Consider the following 6,354-nt stretch of genomic DNA (forward strand, 5'->3'; position numbering starts at 1 on the left):
ATCAACTCAGATTGTCCAAACCCCCCCCCCCCATGAAATTTCATTCAAAACTATCCTGTTTGCCTCTTCATTTAAAAGATTCCGTTTTGGTCAATCTCACTAGCCCTGTACCGTAAATTACCAAAATACCCTTCGTATTCCCCATAATCACGAAAATACCCCTGCTTCCCATATAAATCGAACCTCAGCTTTCATTCCCAATAACGGAAGAGAACTCGAAGGCAGGCACTATTCATCGTCTTCCCCCCTTGAGCGCAGAACCAGAGCGGTGGCGATTCGGCGGCAAACCTTCCTTTCTCCATCTCCAGTCAAACCTTCTTTCTCTCTCTATTCCTTCTTCTTCTTCTTCTTTGTCTCACGATTAGATCAATAAAAACCCCTCCAGCTTCGATCGTTCTCCCTCATTCTTCTCTTTCCCTTTCTCTCTGCTATTCCTATCTCTTCTCTCCTTTACCCGGTCGTTCTCAGTCCTATTCTAATCTCCCTTGCCTCCTTAGCCGCTGCAACTCCTTGCATTCGCAAATTTAATCCCGCTATCTTCTCCACAGGCTTATCACCAAATAGCCAAAAGTTGAATCCACTATGGAAGCACCATATCAGAGACGAAATTGATGAGCTGAGTCGTTCTTAGGTCGAGTTCACTAAGCTTCGGAGGTCAGCAACTCGCAGCTTCAATACCTGGCTCTCTCTCCATCCCCTGTTATGGTCGACTTCACTTGCAATTAGACCCGCGAGGGGTTTTCTCAAATATCTGCTAAGATTCCCCCGCGATTCTCAGCTGTGAACTTACCTTTTCCCAAATCATCTTTGTCGAAGATCAAATCCCAAGTTGCATCGTCAATTCCTGTTTCAGGCGATATAAACTGAATAACTGAACCAGGTGAGCTTTATTTTTCTTCCTTGCTTCTTTTTTTTTCCTTTTTTTTTTTATTTTCATTATTCATCTCTTCTTCTTTTATTCCTGTTAGTTGTCTTATAGCTGGGTTGTTTTTGAGATTTAATGTTATGTGAGTCCATGGCGAATATGTCAAATCGTTGTGCTTCTCTCTGTTGATTTGGATTAGGCTGTTCTTGAGGGCCAACAACATAAATGGAGTCCTCTGTAGTTCATCGGTTGTTTTATCTGTTATGCTCACGAGGATTATATGGATAAGAATATAAAAAAAATAATAATAATAATAAAGGTGGTTGAGCCAGTAATGCTTTGCATTGGTATTTATTTGGGTAAGGTCTGATGATTAAATCTGTTTATTTTTCTTCGTTGGTTGAAATTTAGATTGAATGTTTTGCGCTGCTGATCGATTGAATGTAAAGAGCTTGAACGCCTGTTAATTTTTTATTTCATGATGTTCTGTCAAGAGACTTTAGACATACTGATTTGTCTTTGTCACCGGAGTTGAGGAAAACCTCCCAGTCGTTGATAAATCTGATTCTCATAAAAAAAATATGAAGGAAAATAAATAAAATATGAGAAAAGGAGAGGAGGAGAGGAGGAGAGTAGTCGGCAGTAGGGAAAGTGGGCAGTACTGATCTATTAATATTTCAAGACCAAAGTGAGAAGATCGATTGCCCGAGGGGACAAATTCGCCAATAAAAATAAATAGCAATAAAAAATGGAGGATAAAGAAAATAATAAATGCACAAGGAAAAGGGTGAAATGGGAAGGTTCAGTTAATAAACTCGGCATAGTAGTACGATAGGGAAGGATTAGGCCACAGGAAGGAAAACAATAATAGAAGCAAAGAAAGAAAAATATGAAAATTAAAAAATATAAATAACATAAAAATTAAAAAATAATTTAATTAAAAAATTTTTAAATGCAAAAATACAAAAATACAAAAATACAAAAGAAAAATAAAAAAAAATTGCGTTGAGATAGTAGATTCCCTTATGGTGCTATGTTCATGTTTGCTATGATTTATGAAGTATTTGTGTACTTGTATTTGAGTATTTGTGATTGCTTGTGCTTGAGGTCCCATGCAGGCCCCACCTATTCGGACCCAGAAGAGGGGTTCCCTCCCCTCTCCCATCCGAGTTTTAATCGGACGGGTTTGGAATGATGTTTTGGGTTTTGGATTCACTATTAAAATAATGTATTTTTAAAATCATTATCAAGGTCCCGTCACCTCCATTTTCTAATTTGATAGGTGGCGACTCCATTTCCAACCTAAGTGGCTAGTGAGCCAATTTTTCTGATGCTCACAATGGGGAATTTGATGAATGATTGAAGAGGTGATGGAGTGGCGAGGTTGATGGGTTAACAGTGGGAGTGGAGATAAAATGAAGAGGAAATGACACTGCTACTGTCAATTATGTTTGAACACACCGTTGCAACTTACATCGGCAGGAAAGATGCCTAAGGGGTGGTCAGGGATGACATATGGAAAGGGGTAGAGAGAAAAGTGAGGCGGAGAGAGATTGGAATGAAAAAAATAGAAAGGAACCAGAGGGAGAGAAGAAGAGGAGGGGAGGCAGAGTTATTGCGGAGTTTAGGTCCGCCGTTGCAATTGGGAAAGAGGGAATGAAGGGTAGAGAAGAATAGGGTCAAGGAGAGAGAGAGAACTAAAAAAGGAAGAAAATCACCGACCGGTTTATCTACTGCCGCCTCAGTGTCGAGTTAAAATGGACAATGAATAGTGCTTTGATCAATTTTTTTGGATTAGGTTTCATAAAAACATAGGTTTAAATTTATATGAAGGGGGAAGGGAATTTTTGTAATTTTTGGTGTTTTAGGGATGATTTTGTAATTTTTGGGTTATTTGGGTTTGAGCATATACAGAGGTTTTGTGTGTAGGCCCATAAGATTGATTGAAATGAAATCTTTTGGATAAGAGGGTAAATAAGGGTATATTTGGTTAAAATTTGGTAGGGTGGGGTGTATGAACATTCTAAGTTGACTGGTCGGGTTAGATTGGCCCAACTAGGCCCAGATCAAGTAGATTTGAAAGGGATTTGATTCGGTAAATCTAAATCTTCGAAATAGAATCTTAGCACGATGAAAGGGTAAACAAAGGTAGTTTTGGGTAAAAATTCATAGGTAGGGGTTTTAGGATGTCCGAGATCTTGTTGTGTTGTTTGATTGGTTCTGGATGGTCAAGATTGCAAAAAAGTAGGTCAACGAGAGGATCCAAAATGGAATCTTAGTTTGATAGAGGGCTAAATAGGGAAACTTTGAGTTGAAACTTTACAGATAGATGTTTTGGTATGTCTAGAATTCAATGGTGTGATATTCGAGACCAGTGATGAGCACAATGTGCTATCATTCTGGTCCAGTGATGGGTCCAAAATGATATCGCAACTCTGTGACCAACATCCTGTGATGAACATCGAATGGTAGCAAATGATGTGATGAATGATAAACAAAGCCAAAGTTGGCAATATATGTTTGCATGCAACTCGCGCTCCGCACAGATGCGGTAAGCCGCGACGAAAAGCTTCAGAAATTACTTACAGAAACATCCAAACACATTAGCTGATCAAAAGTCCCAACATGTTTCTATAAGAAAACCCATGAAGGGGTGTAACCCACACATGTGTTGTGAGAATCCTTAGGGAAAGGAAACTCTATCTCTAGAAAGTCTCGTTAGACAGGTGGTGAAACCTTAGTGGAATTCACTTGATAGTTGGCATGAGGATAAAAATCCCCTTTCCTAATAGGGGAAGGTCTCCTTTGGGATCTTCTCCTAATAGCCTCAAGATCCCATTTTTATAAAGGGAGACAACTGACCCCCTAGGTCAAACACTACCATATAACCCTAACCCTAGGGTTTCTTAGCGGATCTCTCTCTCTCTCTCTTCCCTCTACTCTTCTCTCACATCTTCTATAACAATCATTCTCTCCCTTCTCTCTTCCTTTTCGTCCTCTCTAGACCTTCAGAGACTTGACCATCTGCTGATTAGAGTCCATGGTACTTATAGTGTTCATTGCAATCTTTGTGATGCTAAGTTATATATGCTTACACCTCCTTTTGTGATTGCTGGTATGGTGGGTTAGGTTCAGGTTGTTGAGACCATGGCGTAGCGATGGTTCTTACAGTTCCTTCAGCGCAACACCAGAGTTGGTTGAAGCTTTCTAACTCTATATTTTCGATCCCTATTCGATAAGCCAATTTCATTCCTAGGACGCCTGCTCCACATAGCCTTTTTCTAGGGCATGCTCATCAAACACAATGTATGTGAGTTTTTGAAGCATCATCACATAAGCCAAGAGATCCTCTCTTGGTCGTTGCTTAGTGTTGCGTAGATCAGCATTAGTAAGTCTCAATTCTTGAGGATTGCCCCTTTACGCATCATACAGAGGCCAATGTTGTGGCGGTGTTTGTATTGGATTCTATTCGAATATGACTTTTGACGGAGGAAGACAGTTTGGGCTTTGTTTTGGTTGGCCTCTATAAGGCTTTGCACATACTGTCGTAGTTCTAGGGAGATAATAGGTACTATGGGAGCGGTGCTTCGTTCCCTACTTTTAGTTGTGGGGACAAGGTCAGAGGGGGCGGGAGGTTGCTTTAATTTGGAAATGTTGCCTACTAGCAGGATCGAACTACTGGTTTCTTGTGGTTGACGATAATGTAGTTCGAGTGTAAAGGCCCTAGGGCGGATAGAGGGCTGAGTGGACAGTTTGGCTGGGGTGAAGGGAGGTTCTCCAACATAATCGTGCGTTGTGGGAGCAGCTGCAGAGCATCTCTCATTTCAACCTACACCCGTTCTAGGTGCCCAAACCGATCTTCGAAGTCATAGACTTTATGAGATAGAAACCCGATGTCAACACAATTGCTCAATTCCTGAAAAATTGGTTCTTCAAGGTTCACAATCTAGGCATGTCCCTCATTATTAGCAGGTTGCTCTTCGGGAATTGGAGAAAGGTTGATCCTTCTGGGCACCACCTTCATGATAAAACTGTTAATAGTTACATCACCTTCTTTTACCTTCAGACAAGATACTTCGTTAGGAGCTGCACTCACTCTCCTTTTTAACTCGATAGATTTCTAAGATATCTTTCCCTGGTTGTACGATCAAGTGTCGAGATTAGATCTAGCCTTGGTCAAGTACTCATTGTACATTGATCCCAAGTACAAACCAATCAAATGGTCTCAACGGGTCTTCAGATCAAAAGTGTTGCTGAAAATTAAGGAAGAAGTAGAGAGTCTCCTAAAGGTGGGCTTCATCAAGCCCACATCCCAAGTGGATGCAAGTATTGTACCAGTCAAGAAGATAAATGGCCAATTAAGGTTAGCCTTAAGAACCTTCTCCCCTAGTATTCATCGTGTAATGGAACTTAATTCATCATTGTCTCTTGTCACTCCTATTTCTTGTGTCGATTTTTACGACCTTAATAGATTCTGTTCCAATGATGAATTCCCTCTACTAAACATGGAGATATTAATATATGCCACAATCAGAAATGAAATCTTCTCCTTCCTAGATGCTTATAGTGGTTACAACCAAATCTATATGGACCTTGTGGCTACCAGATTCGGAGGGAGGGACAGATTAATATATGGATATGGATGGAGTCGCCACTTAAATTTTTGGAATTGTGAATTTAAGAAAATCCAAGATTTTTCAAGAAAAACATTTTGTTTTTTTGGTGACTCATTGCCCAATAGAGATGAAATTCTTAGGGTCCGGGGACCAATGTACGGTGTGGGAAGGTGTTAGGTAGTCCACACTCGCCCGGTTAAACTGGCCTCTACTTCACCATGTTCAAGGAAAATTTAATAATCTTGGGCATTAAAAGAAAACACACGCATTGGAACTAAGAAAACGTAATAAAAAAAAAAAAAAGCACAAGAGAGTATAAGTCACTAAAAAAAGTCAAGAGAAGGGAAAATGATTTAATGATTAAAGTATGTAAGCTATGGGTAGAAGGAAGTGACAAGCAATGCAAATATACTCTAGAATGCAAGACTAGAAAAAGCGTCAATAACACTTGGGGGGATACTCATATGCTGAATGGGTTGCTAGCTAGAAAAACTAATGGACAATTAAACCGTGAAAAAGCTAAATGATTTTAATCGATACTAGAGTTCCTACCTGATTTAATGTTTATGCATGAGTGAAGAAATCTACAACTTAAACTATTAAAACACATACTAACTGTGATGTTTATTGGCGTGAGGGGTTAAATAATAACTAATCAAGGCCTAATGTGATAATGTGAAGGTGAGAGGACTGAACCAGCTAAAACAATGGACTAAGGGAGATGAAAGTACACGAGCGATGGATTAGGTATTTAAGCAAAAGCCTAGATGAAGATTTGGAGTCCATTCACATCAAACCCATTACATACTGAAAATGTAAGGGGCAACTATGCAATGAATTTTGAAAAAAAAAAAAAAGAATAACTGCAATGCG

General features: G+C 39.6%; 1 long non-coding RNA gene across 1 annotated transcript; it reads left to right on the forward strand.

The window, feature by feature from the left end:
- Positions 1-220: 220 nt before the first annotated feature.
- LOC148874277 (uncharacterized) lies at positions 221-6,354 on the forward strand. Its single transcript, XR_016110828.1, has 2 exons — positions 221-880; positions 2,148-6,354. It is a non-coding gene; the product is annotated as an uncharacterized LOC148874277 (long non-coding RNA).

Source organism: Nelumbo lutea, chromosome 1, assembly GCF_056320005.1.
Source record: "Nelumbo lutea isolate HS-2025 chromosome 1, American lotus-T2T, whole genome shotgun sequence".
In the NCBI taxonomy this organism is placed as follows: domain Eukaryota; kingdom Viridiplantae; phylum Streptophyta; class Magnoliopsida; order Proteales; family Nelumbonaceae; genus Nelumbo; species Nelumbo lutea.